General features: G+C 45.2%; 1 protein-coding gene across 4 annotated transcripts in view; it reads left to right on the top strand.

The window, feature by feature from the left end:
- The first annotated feature begins 650 nt into the window (after positions 1-650).
- The window catches only part of DISP1 (dispatched RND transporter family member 1), a 102,993-nt gene continuing 89,555 nt past the window's right edge, over positions 651-14,088 (top strand). For 2 of the 4 annotated variants that reach the window (XM_045587093.1, XM_045587090.1), the window contains exon 1: positions 651-772. The gene's annotated coding sequence lies outside the window, so the exon portion shown is untranslated. The remainder of the gene's footprint in view (positions 773-14,088) is intronic. The other 2 variants (XM_045587091.1, XM_036453377.2) reach the window with 2 other exon arrangements.

The following is a 14,088-nucleotide window of genomic DNA, read 5'->3' as shown; positions in this document are numbered from 1 at the left end:
GGACTCTAACCTGGGACCCTTCAGTCCGCAGGCCGACGCTCTATCCACTGAACCAAACCAGTCAGGGCCTAACCTCTGTTTAAATGTCAGCTTCCTTCTCTTTTATTCTTTTTTTCATTTTAATTTCTTTATTGATTGAGGTATTACATATTTGTCCACATCCTCCCATTACCTTCCCAACTCTCCCCTCCCCCACCTCATGCAACAATAAAGTAAAAAAATTAAAATAAATATCTAAGTAAATAAATAAAATTTTAAAAATGTCAGCTTCCAGCCCAGCCAGTGTGGCTCAGTGGTTGAGCATAGACCTGTGCACCAGGAGATCACGGGTATGACTCCAGGTCAGGGCTCCATCCCCGAGGTGGGGCGTGCAGGAGGCAGGCAATCAATGATTCTCTCTCCTCATTGATGTTTCTCTCTCTCTCTCCCTCTTCCTCTCTGAGATCAAAATACATTATTTTAAAAAATAGTCAGCCTCCTCCTTGATTGCAGGGCAGGGCCAGTGTCTGAGCCATCCTGCGGGGCAGACAGATGCCTGGTGCAGCCATTGCCCAGGGCTGCCTGGAGCCTGCAAAGAGCAGAGCGCCAGGGAACACGCACCTAGGTGCTGCCCGGGCCCTGGGAGGGCGGGACTTCCGGTCCCGTTGGCCAAGCTTCCGGCGCGAGGCGGAAGCCGGGCTCCTGTGGGGTCCGGAGCGGAGCCACCGGCCCCGCGTCCTCAGTGGACGCTCCCCGGCCCCGCAGCCGCCGCGCCCCGCGGAGGGGAGACCGGGTAGGGACCGCGGCGTCCGGGGGGCCCCCCCGCGCGGTGGAGGGAGCGCCGGGCCTCCCGGTTTGAGGGAGGGGACCGTGATCGGGGACAGGGATGATGGGGGAGCCCGCGGGGTAGCGGGATGGGGGGCGCCGGGACCGGGGCGGGGACCGGGGTGCGAGGCCCGGGGAGTGGGGGGACCCGGAGGGGATGCCGCTGCGGGGAGAGGTCCCGCGTGGGGGAGTGTCCCGGGCTCGGCTGGTTGCACGGTGGCCCAGGTGGGCTCCAGGGCTGGCTGGAGAGGAGGGGTCGGCCCTGCGAGGGGCGTTCCCGGGAGGGACGGCTGACCTGGCTAACGGGTCCGAAAGGGGTCAGGCACCTCCTAGGACTGAAGGCTGAACTCGCATCCTGTATTTTATTTTATTTTATTTTATTTTATTATTTTATTTTATTCTTTTCATTTTAAAAAATATATTTTATTGATTTAAAAAATATGCCGTATTGATTTTTCACAGAGAGGAATAGAAAGCTAGAAACATCGATGAGAGAGAATCATCGATCAGCTGCCTCCTGCACACCCCGCACCGGGGTTGTGCCCGCAACCAAGGTACATGCCCTTGACCGGAATCGAACCCGGGACCTTTCAGTCCGCAGGCCGACGCTCTATCCACTGAGCCAAACCGGTTTCGGCTATTTTATTGATTTTTTTTACAGAGAGGAAGAGAGAGGGATAGAGAGCTAGAAACATCGATGAGAGAGAATCATCGACCAGCTGCCTCTTGCACACCCACTACTGGGGATGTGCCCACAACCAAGGTACATGCCCTTGACCGGAATCGAACCTGGGACCTTTTAGCCCCCAGACCGACGCTCTATCCACTGAGCCAAACCAGTTTCGGCCATTTTCTTTTCTCTTTTAATTGATTGATTGATTAAGGTGCTACATGGTGTCCTTATTCCCCCGTGATCCCTCCAGGCTCTCCACTCATGTCCTTAACCCCCTGTTGTCTGTGTCCATTGGTTGGGCTTATATGCATGCATAGAGGTCCATTGGTTGATCTGTAATGCTGGGTGTGTGTGTGTGTGTGAGACGGTGTATGTGTTCCAGGAACATAGTTTGCATTCCTCCGGGAGCTTGAACACTCCTTTATTCAGGTTCCAACGTAAGCCGCATGTCTTTGTCCCGCAGATACAGCTCTTGATAAAGTTGTGGCATGCAAGCAAGCCCACCAGAGCTATTTTCCTTTGCGATCTTGTCCACCCCAGGGAGGGTGGTGGGCTGCCTTGTTGGCTTTGTCGTGGAAATGAACTTTTAAGTGCATTTAGAACGAGGGTGATAATTACATGGGCAGCCCAGCTGTCAAACCATTTGCAGTTACAGTTCATTGTTGTGTTTTTTTTGTCTGCCAGACTTGCTCACACAAAATACTAAAAGTTATCCTGTTGGGATTAGTGGTTTTTTTTTTTCAGTGTAAACCGTCAAGGCAATTTTAGATTAGAGTGCAATTAATAAATTACCTAAGAAGTTACTGTTACTTTTCATTTCTGCTACAAAGAGAAATAAATCTCGACGAAACCGGTGTGGCTCAGTGGATAGAGCGACCGCCTACGGACTGAAAGGTCCAGGTTCAGTTCTGGTCAAGGGCATGTACCTTGGTTGCGGGCATACTCCCGTGGGGGTTGTGCAAGAGGCAGCTTTTAGATGTTTCTCTCTCATCGATGCTTCTAGCTTTCTATCTCTCTCTCTCTTCCTCTCTGTAAAAACTCAATAAAATATATTTAAACACACACACACACACACACACACAAAAAAAAAAAAACCAAAGAGAAATAAATCTCTTTGCCATCGGCAGTATTTAAAAAAATACATCGGGCCGAAACCGGTTTGGCTCAGTGGTAGAGCGTCTGCCTGCGGAATGCAAGGTCCCAGGCATGTATCTTGGTTGCGGGCACATCCCCAGTAGGGGTTGTGCAAGAGGCAGCTGATCGATGATTCTCTCTCATCGATGTTTCTAGCTCTCTTTCCCTCTCTTCCTATCTGTAAAAAATCAATAAAAAAAAATTACATCGGTAGCCCAAGATTTGTTGTTATATACACATGAACCTGTTTAGTTTTCCTTACTGGGCTTGCTTTTAATCATTATCGGCGGTAATTATAGTTACCGTCTGCATTATATTTGTGTAGACTTCCTAGTCTGCATCATACAGTGTCTTACTTCAGTGTGATTTCAAAGACTCTTAGCGTCAAGTAGATGGCCAGTGAATTGTTTGCCACAAGCTGGGCATGGGAGCTAGGGAGAGCCTTATTTTTAAAGTTACTGTATGGGTGCAGCTCATTTTAAATCTGGTTTGGTCCTCTGGCTTGCACGGATTCACATAAACTGGAACATTTCCTATTTATTGGGGCCATGGTGTCTTGCTAGCTTGTAAATTCTTTTTTCCCGAAGCTTTTGGAGGTATAATTGACAAATAAAAATTGTATATATTTAAGGTGTGGAATGTGATGATTTGATATACATATACATTTTGAAATGATAACCACAATCAAGCTAATCAACAGATCAGAACCTCACGTTGTTACCATTTTATTTCTTTTTTGAGAACACTTAGGATGTACTCTCTTCCAGATTTCAGATGTACAGTATTATTAGCTGTAGCTTATGAACTCTTGGGGGAAAAAAATCTGTGCTTGAGTTTCTTATAAATTCTTAAAGCCTGTGTTGAATCAGGGCTGACTTTGGATTGATTGTAGCTAAGTAGCTAATGCTCCTAAGTAGCTTAATGCTCTTTGTAGGGCTTAATGGCAGATCATCTCCAGATTCTGTTATACAGAGTCTTCTGCAGAAAAGGGTGATCCGTGATGCTTCCCTGGATCTGGTGTCCTCACTTCCTAGGAGCCCCAAGAATTACAGGTTTTTCCAATGTTTGTAGTGGGTTTTCCACTCCCTTCCACTCACTTTTCCATGAGTGCCTCTGAAGAACAGAAAAACACAAATCATTGGAATTACATACCAACATACCTGCCTCTCTCCTAGCCCTCACAATGCAATGTCACACTCACATCTAGAAGAGTTGAAACGTGCTTGATAGAAAGTATCTGGGACCTGCCATTTCTTATGTTTATGATTTTGCTTTGGAGTTTAGCCTTTGAACTGTATATGAACTCTCATCCATACTCTAAAGACTTTTAAAAACTGCCAAGAACTATAAAAAAGTAAAAAAAAAAAAAAAAAAAAAGTCCTATAGAGGGAAATGATCATTAATGTTCTTGGAAACCAGCCTTGCCAATGGCCTTAATCCATTGTTATTATTACATAGGTGTATAATTATTTATAGATTATATATAGACAGACAGAGATTGTATGCAGAGATTATTTCTATTTTTAGCCCAGGTCAGATATTTAAAATCTAAACTAATAGCCGAAGCCGGTTTGGCTCAGTGGATAGAGTGTTGGCCTGCAGACTGAAGGGTCCCGGGTTCCATTCCAATCAAGGGCGTGTACCTTGGCTGCTGGCATATCCCCAGTAGGGGGTGTACAGGAGCAGGAGGCGGCTGATCGATGGTTCTCTCTCATCAATGTTTCTAACTCTCTATCCCTCTCTCTTCCTCTCTGTAAAAAAAAATAAATAAAATATATTTAAAAAAATCTAAACTAATAGATGCATTTTTAAAGCCTTGGTTCAAATCTTAGTTCTTCATCTCCGTATTTTTAAAGTTGAAATTGCCAATAGCGAAGTCTAGCTCAGAAGAAAGCGTCTATTAGTTGGTGGGATGAATGCTGCGTTTAGTGGTAGTGAATGGGAAGTTAGACCTGCAGGAACTGGGTTCTCATTCAGGTAGCACCATCGTAGAGGACGGGAAGGAGCCCTAAACCAAGTGTTGGGTTACCTGGGTAACCTGCTCACGGGCCCTGTGATTGGATGAGGTGTCTGGCCCCTTAGTCTCTGCAACTGCCTGTGAAAAGGACAGGATTCTATCAGTGTTCTGAATTTCCCCATTGTTACAGCAGCAGTGTTCCTCTCTGCAGCTGCTTCCTAATTCCCAGCTGTACGAAGTCTTTGCCTAAGCTAAGAATGGCTAACTCAGCGGTCGGCAAACTCATTAGTCAACAGAGCTGCAAACCGCAGCTCGTGAGCCGCATGTGGCTCCCGAGCCGCAGTCTGCCGACCACTGGGATAACTTATGGCCTCCAGGGCCCCCTTCAGCTCTGATAGTCTAGAACTGAGCTATCCAGCACAGCAGTCCCTTGCCCACAAAGCCAAGCTACGACCGGCCCTTTACAAAAAAGTTTACAGATACCTGGTATCAGTAATAGTTTTTAATAAAAGATTTTTAATTGATTTTGAAAGAGAGTGAGGGGGAGAGAGAAACATCGAAGTGAGAGCAAAACATCAATAGACTGCCTCCTGCATGCCCCGCCCTGGGGATCAAGCTCTAACCGGACATGTGCCCTGGCCAGGAATCAACAACTGTCTTGGTACATGGGATGATGCTCAACCAACTGAGCCATACCAGTCAGGGCAATAGTACTTTTTGAACGGAACCACAGTGTGATTTTAAGAAATTGGCTCATGGAATCCTGGGGATTGGCAAGGCCATAATTTGCAGGGCAGGCCAGCAGGCTGGAAGGTCAGACAAGAGTTTTGCTGCAGTTTGAGGTAGAATTCCTTTTTTGGGACACCTTGGTTTTTGCTCTTTTGGCCTATAATTTATTAAATGGGCTTCTCTGCCCTCCTCCCGACTCCCCCCCCCCCCCCCACACACACACACATTCAAGGGTAATCTTTACTTAAAGTCAACTTATTGTACATTAACCACAAAATACCTTTACTGCAACCCCTAGATTAATGTTTGATTAAATAACTGGGTATTATAACCTAGCCAAGTCAACACCTAAGACTACCCACAGGTAGTATTTAAAACACATTTGGCATATTAAACAACCATGTATATAAAATACTGCATAGAGATTAGCAAATAAGAGAGTATCTATATTCATCATCTTTAAGGGATTACCTGGGTGTTTCATTCATGTACCAAAGAGTAGAAAATGGACAATTTAATGAACCTTGTCACCCTTTGAAACTTAAAAGTTATTTTTTGGGGGGGGGGGGGTTCTTTTATGTCATATTTTTTAAACTTAAGATGCCTTACATAATTTTAAAATTGTATAATAATTTTTATTCTTATAAGTTAATGCTCTTTGCTAATCTTTTTGCATAAAACATTCTTAGAGCGGGGGATCCGTTTTCAGCTTATGTGGGCTAATGCCCACCGTTTATGGTTGAGAAACTGGCCCCAGAAGGTGGAGTGATTTGCTCAGGTAATACCAGCGAGCGGAAGGACCAGGATCTGGTTTCCAGATCGGTGTGCCTTCTGCTACACAAGAGTGCCTACAGTTAGGTGAAGGGGGTCAAGGCCAGGCTTTCTGGAGAGAGGGTCATTTTGAGTTTCTACTGAAGAGAATGAGTAGGAATTGATAGTTAAGAGCATGGAGGTGGTATGCAGGCCACTCGGGGACATGGGGGCGGGAGGGAGAGACAGAGAGAAGTGGCTGTGTCACAGGTATTTCCAAGTGGCAGCATATTCTGTTGAGGGCACATGGTGACACGTGGTACCCAGAGGGCTTGAAGAGATCTCACATGTCAGAACAAGCTAGCCATTGGATGATTCTCGGGGGATATTCCAAAGGAACTTAAGTAGAGAGAATACATGGACCAGGGCAGGACTGAGAGAGCTTGCTTGCTTGAGGAGTTCAAGAAGAAGAGAACATACTGTGTTGGAACCCAAGTACTCCCAGTAAGCACATAGGACACGAATGGGGAAATCCAGAAGGAACTTTAGGGTTCTGTGGGGCACCCAGAAAACATTGTAGGACGTGAATGGATCCGTTAGAAGGTTGCCAGGTCTTTGGCATGATCCGAGTTGACTTCCTTACCTGCCAAATAAGCACAATCATGCCCACCGCACGCAGTTGTCCTAGAAGTGTTTTATGGTCCATCTGTTGCACTTTAAACCTTTATGAAATGCGATCGGCATATTAATGAAAGTGTTTTTCCAAGGTACCAGAATCCACGTCGCATCTAAAGTTGTAGATGCTCGTGACATTGACCGCGTGGACAACAGCCATAACAGAGAAGGTGGCGGTGGGCAGAGGGGGCCGCTCGCATAAAAATTCATTTCTTTTGGAATTCCAAGCAGGAACTTTCCTCATGTTACAGGCCGCTGCAGGGCAGGGCTGGAATCCAAGCTTTGATTAAAAGCACCCACAAACCCTCTCTTTTCTTTACAACCACCGTTATTGCCAGCTGAAAAGTATAATGGAGAGGAATGATGAATGCATTTCCATCTGCTGCAAAAAAAAAAAAATGTTTTAGGCAGTTTTATTCTTTTACACCTAGATAAAAAGGCCGCTTTGAAATGAGTAAATTAGTGGCTGCCAAATAAGTGGTTATTAGATTCCTGCCCAGTTCGCCTGCTTAGGTGATACTGACGGGGGCAGCTGCCAGTTAGCAGTTCCGTCTGAAATACTTTCTCCCTGGGGTTGGGGGAGGGGGATGGGAGTGGGGAATTCAAGCACTTAGAGATCCTCTTTCCTTTTCATCCCCAACTTGTGGGTTTTGGATAGAGGTGTTACTTTCCCCAGAGACCGCTCAGGTTTTCTCGGGCTGTCAGGGTCAAATGCAAACCAAACTTTTGGAATGATCTGCAGGAGATCTTTTTACTCATGGGGACGGGCGAGCACTGAGCAGGTCAGAATGGGCCATGGCACGCATGCCCTCCTTCCCAGCTGTGAGAGGGGCTGTGGAATTGTTGTGTCTCCCCCAGAGTTGATTTTTAAAAAATATATATATTTTATTGATTTTTTATAGAGAGGAAGAGAGAGGGATAGAGAGAAACATGGATGAGAGAGAAACATCGACCAGCTGCCTCCTGCTCACCCTCCCACTGGTGATGTGCCTGCAGCCAAGGTTCATGCCTTTGACCAGAATCGAACCTGGGACCCTCGAGTCCACAGGCTGACGCTCTATCCCCCGAGCCAAACCGGTTTCAGCAGGAGTTGATGGTTTTTGACTTTAATATGGTTTCATTACAGTTACCCCTCGAGATGACTTCAGCAGCAGTATGCTATAGAAAAACGTAATCAGGCCCTTCATACTGGAGCCTCATTATTAGTAATTAAACTCTGGGCTCCAGTGAGCAGATGAGTACTTTTTGATGATTTTACATTTGTGTTTGTTTGGTATGGGATCTAGGTTGTTGTATTTGCTTAATGTTGATGGGCACTAGGGTTATGCACTCTTATTAGGGAGCGAGTCACTAAAATATTTAACTTCGGTGCAGGTGCTTTGTTATTATTTGTTGTTGTTAATCCTCGCCTGAGGATATTTTTTCATTGATTTTTAGAGAGAGTAGGGGGAGAGGGGAGACAGAGAGACAAACGATGTGAGAGAGACACATTGATTGGTTGCTCCCACCCATGCCCTAGCCAGGACCAGGGATCAAGCCTGCAACGGAGGTATGTGCCCTTGACCGGAAATCGAACCTGGGACCCTTTAGTCCACCGGCTGATGGTCTATCCATTGAGCCAAACTAGTCAGGGCTAAGATGCTTTCTGATACTTCTGCTACTGTGGTGGTATAGAACAATTTTAGAAAGAGGATAATAATTACACGCTGGCTGACATGTATTAAATGCTTACTATGCGCCAGTTACTGTGCTAAGTGCTTCACATCTGTTCTATCTAATTTAATCCTCACTGTAATGCTATTAAGGGCCATTATTACGCCAACTTCACCGACAGAGAAACTGAGGTAGGTGGAGGCTACATAACGTGGCCAAATGAACAGTAATCGGACCTGACTTGGGGCCAGAGCCCTCGCCTGCTCTGCTGTACATCGAGTGGATTTCTCTGCTTCAGACATGGGCCGCTCTGGGCAAGCTTTCCACTCACCAAGCTCCCCCTGTCGCTTCCCATTAGGGGCTGTGCATTCAGGCCCAGTTTCCATTTCTCTTCCAATAAAACTTCAGCTTTAGGGTTAGTAGTTGCCAGTTGGTTTCTTGCAAAAACATTTTCGGCGCTTAGCATTCTTGTCCCGGGTGAGAGGATGGGGTCCGTGGGCTGACTCTTTGGCATCTGTGCTTTAAGGTCGGCGCGATCAGATCTCTGTACTCGTAGAAACGAGCAGTTAAAGCAGTCTTTTCGCTGGGTGGTTTTATTGCCTCATATTCTGAGATAAACAGGGGCCGGGGATGCCCTGTCAGGGCGTGGATGACGTTTGGGAAGCTCAGATAGGGTTACGCAGTGGGTGAATGACCATGAACACGGCAAACTTCTCGGATTGAAATTCGCCCAAGAGTGTTCTGAGGACTTCTTCAGGGGCTTCTGTAATCGTCAGGGAGATGATAAACACACCTCATCGGTTCTCTTTTAATTTTAGGCTCATCCCCTGGCCGGTTCCTCGGTGGTTAGCTCATTGGCCCACTCACCAAAGGGTCCTGGGGGCCATTCCCAATCAAGGGCGCATACCGTGGTTGTAGGCTCAGGCCGGTAGGGGTGCGAACCAGAGGCAACCAATCTGTGTGTCTCTCTCACATTGATGTTTCTCTTCCTCCCTCCCTTCTCTCCCCGCCTCAAAAAAAAAAAAAAAAAATCAATGGAAAAAATCCTCAGGTGAGGATAAAAAAAAACTAGACCCAAAAAGAGTTTCAAAATGAGTTTTCCTCATGTGTCTTTGAATGCATTTTTTAAGTGGAAAATCATGCATGATAAAAATAGTATATGTACTGTATTTCACTTACTCCTCTTGTTTGGAGTATATATCTATTAGGAGGGCATCTAGAATAGAAAATAACTTGAAAGTACGCTTCCTCTATTTTTTCTTTAATGTAATCTTGTAATATGATTTCCTTTGCTCACTAGGTAAACACTGTTAAAAATAATATTTTAATTGAAAAGGCGCTTAACCCATCTCCTTTTTAATGTGTCGAGGTTAATGCTTTATCAAGTTATTCCATCTGTGGCAGGCAGGCTTAATGTAGTGGCTTTTGGCAGAGGTTGTCCATGAGCCCTAATGGGGGAGATGAGCATTGGAGGGCAAACAATTGCTTGCTTTGTGAGCGGCGAGGTTGAGCAATGACTGAGTACATTCATCTGCACAGCCAATGTAAACGCCAGACAGATTCCCCGGCCCTCTCCTCAAGTGGGTCATGTGAGTCGGTGTTTATCACCGACTTGAATAGCTGCAAGTCTCACAAACCACACAACTTGACCACGAAACCCAGCAGCTGTTTCAAAGGGCTCTTTGCAAGCAGACTTTATTTTTGAGTTTTGGGGTCACCGCAATGAAAAGAAGATTGTGCAATCTGTGTACGCCTATTGGAACTTCCCTCCCTCCCTTCCTTCCTTTCTTCCTCCCCTTGGCCTCTTTCAATCACATTTCAGTGGCAGAGCTTGCTGCAGTACGTTTGCTTGGTCCTCTCCGCCCGGTGCCTTCCATCGGCACAGTTGGCTCTTGGCTAAAGCTTGTAGGCCATTGCGTTGGAAAAAGTCAAATCGTGTGCACGGTACTTGGTGACTGTCTTTCAGAAATGACAGTAGGTGAGATTGTAACCTCTTTTTAAAAATATATATCATTGATTTTTTTACAGAGAGGAAGAGAGAGGGATAGAGAGAAACATCGATGAAAGAGAAATATCCATCAGCTGCCTCTTGCACACCCCCTACTGGGGATGTGCCCGAAACCAAGGTACATGCCCTTGACCGGAATCGAACCTGGGGCCCTTCAGTCTGCAGGTCCATGCTTTATCCACTGAGCCAAACCAGTTCAGGCTGTAAGCTCTTTTATGTAGATCTGCTTACTGCTTTTGTTTTAGGTTAGTGGGGAAGGAGCCTAATCCCTAAAGAACAGTATCTAAGTTTTCAAAGAACCTGCAAAGGTGGGTTAAGTGGCATCTACAACTGATAGGCCTTTGGGATTTTTGATGCCTGTGTTGTTTTCCATCATGTGGTTACTATTAGAATTATTCCTGGGTCCTATTGTTCTTTTGCAGGATGTGTGTACATATTAGTTGTTTAGAACCTTTAATATGCTGACCTCCAATTGTGCTAATGTGAAATGCTTCTCTGACGATTCTCGTCTTAAAAACTGGGCTCTTGCCAAAGCCGGTTTGGCTCAGTGGTAGAGCGTCGGTCTGTGGACTGAAAGGTTCCAGGTTCGATTCCAGTCAGGGGCATGTACGTTGGTTGCGGGCACATCCCCAGTAGGAGGTGTGCAAGAGGCAGCTGGTTGATGTTTCTCTCTCATCAATGTTTCTAGCTCTCTATCTCTCTCCCTTCCTCTCTGTAAAAAAATCAATAAAACATATTAAAAAAAAAAAACACAAAAAACTGGGCTCTTTCAACATGGAGAATGTCAGCATTGCTATCTGGGTAGAGCTATGCCTCCAGGTAAAGTACCTCTTGGTTTGGTTTTTGTATGTGTGCACACATACATATGTGGAATGATGATTTAAGTTAGGCAATGATGTAAAAAATGGGGAGATTATTTAAGAGGCAATAAGTGGTTTATTTTTTAAATCTCTTTAAAAATTGATTTTAGAGAGAGAGGGAGAGGGATAGAGAGACATAAACATAACATGAACAGTTTAGTTCCATATTCAAACTGTGGCGAGACTCATATCGGAGAGTGGGAAGTGGGTTTGGCCTGAGGACAGGGGACCAGGGAAGGCCCAGGCCCGCTGCTGCGCCTTGTTCCTGAGGATTTATGTGCCTTTCGTTGCTGACCGCTGCTTTGCCACGACTGCGCGAAACTCCAGCGTGATGGATGGGTTCCTGCGCGCGCGTCTCAGTTGTTAGGAATTGAGCTCTAAATTCACTTGACAGAAACCAGACTCATTGTTCCTCCGAGACCCTCGGTGGAGTGGAATCGGAGCCAGAAGACCTGGGCTGCAAGCCTGGCTCCGCCTCGACGATTTGTGTCACTCTGAGCAAGAAATACAGTTTTCCTTAATCTGTTTTCTCTTTAATATCAAGGGAGGGATAGTTCTTCCCATCGTTGGTTGTTGCAACGAGACTTGAATAAGATGCTAAGAGAGCCGAAACCGGTTTGGCTCAGTGGATAGAGCGTCGGCCTGCGGACTGAAGGTTCCCGGGTTCGATTCCGGTCAAGGGCATGTACCTTGGTTGCGGGCACATCCCTGGTGGGGCATGTGCAGGAGGCAGCTGGTCAATGTTTCTCTCTTATCGATGTTTCTAGCTCTCTGTCTCTCTCCCTTCCTCTCTGAAAAAAAAAAAATCAATAAAATATATATTTTTTAAAAGATGCTAAGAGAGCATTTTTATAGCATCCTAAAGAGCTATTTAATGTCAAGTGTAACGGGTGGACTGTCTTTGGAGGCAGGCAGCGTGTCACAAGTACCCATGTGCTAAGGCTCAGATTTGAGGGCAGAACCCTGCTTGCTGCCCTACTGTGTACCCAACATCTTTATAGAACCGTGCTTACACGTTTTTGTTTTTTTTAAGTTTAAGAACTTTCCAGCTTTATTGGTCTGTTCACCAGCTTTCCTCAGATGTTTGATTGTTCCTTCCCCGTCTCAGAATAAATGGTATAGAGAAGCATAGCACCCTATTCTGTAGCTGGACAGATAAGCTACCCCTGTAGGCTAATATCTAACAGTAAAGCTGCAGGAAATGCAACAGCAGGCTTCTCTTGAGTTCTCTGTCGGCCTCAGTTTAAAACCAACAAGACAGATGGGAATCTGGAGGACACAGTACTGAAAAGAAAGATGTCTGGCGAGACCCTGTGGACAGACACAGGAATCCGGGCTTAGCAATTGAATGGAGAATCCAGAAAAGGAATCTGGTTTGGGTCCAGGGAAAGATAACGGGGCACATGAGGCCTCACCTTTGACATTCTGTCCCAGAAAACGTACTCGAAGCTTTCATACCTGTAGCGTCCAGGCTGCACACTTTCAAAATGCTACCCTGTTGATATTTTTATATATGCAAGTCAGCATCCATGTACTGATAGATGATAGTTAATACTTTATGTATTTTAAGACAATGTCCTCTTTTTTTAAAAAAAATACATTTTTATTGATTTCAGAGAGAAAGAGAGAGGGAGAGAGAGACAGAAACATCTGTGAGAGAGAGAATCATTGATCGGCTGCCTCCTGCACACCCCACACCGAGGGATCGAGCCCACAGCCCGGGCATGTGCCCTTACGGGAAATCAAACTGACCTCCGGGTTCATAGGTCAACGCTCAACTAGTAAGAGAAATATATCCTTCAAGTTAACTTTTTTGAAAGTGAAGTATTTGACTCGTGGCTTTATTACACGTGAGCTGAGTGATATTGGGCAAGTTACTCAACCTCTTTTGAATGTCCACTTTTTATTAGCTATAAAATGAAATAGTATGTTGTAGAGCTGTTAGAATGAAAAATGATATATGTAAGGTACCTAGTACAGTATGAGGCACACAGTAGGGTTTCAGTTAATGATGGGTATTAGTTTTTATCTTGGTTTCTTATGTATTTGTATATCATTGGCAATAAGTTCTATAGATATAATATGAGCATTCCAAATAGTGCCAGTCTTGTGAATTTCAATATTTGTTTATAGACTACATATTATATATATTATGTTCCTTCAGAGATTCCTGAGGGAGCAGATACCATGTTCTGTTGAATTATATGCAGTCACTCAAAAGACATTTATCAGTTGTCAGAAGCAGCTTCCCTGGCAAAATGATAATTTCACATTTGGAAAGGGTCACTTACATTTAAGCTTTACTTGGGTTATATTTGTGTCCTTGGCAAGAAAATAGTCTTCAGGAACTAAATTGGAGTAATTTGGGCTATAGACATACCAGTTATATCACATTCTTTCTGTACTGGGGTCCTCACTTCTCTCCACCTTCCCATCTCCTTCCTTACCATCTCCCTCCATCTTTGATAATGTGGACAAAACTGCTAACTGTACCCCAGCAACTGGTCCTTTTGTCTTCTTTTGAGAAATAGAACTCCTAGTCACACCCCATGTTAGCTAACCCATGGCCGCTCAACTACAGTGTATTTCCCAGCTGCTACACTAAATGCAGCCCCGTGGTTAAGTTTGGGGCCCTGGGATGTATTGTAAAAGGAAGAGATGTGGGCAACTTCTGGGGTCATCTTCTTAAAGACCCAGGCATTTGCCCTGAAGGTCCTTGTTTTCTTTTCCTCTCTGGCTGGGCAATGGCAAGAACGGAAGCAGCAGAGGATCTGGATACATTTTTCCAATGATGCCTTACAGATGGCCAACAGGTATGCAAGAAGAGGCTTGATGTCATTAATCA

The sequence above is a fragment of the Pipistrellus kuhlii genome, unplaced genomic scaffold (genome assembly GCF_014108245.1).
Source record: "Pipistrellus kuhlii isolate mPipKuh1 unplaced genomic scaffold, mPipKuh1.p scaffold_m20_p_25, whole genome shotgun sequence".
NCBI lineage: Eukaryota > Metazoa > Chordata > Mammalia > Chiroptera > Vespertilionidae > Pipistrellus > Pipistrellus kuhlii.
The sequence above is the reverse complement of the archived record's forward strand: the minus strand, read 5'-3'. Positions and strand labels throughout refer to the sequence as shown.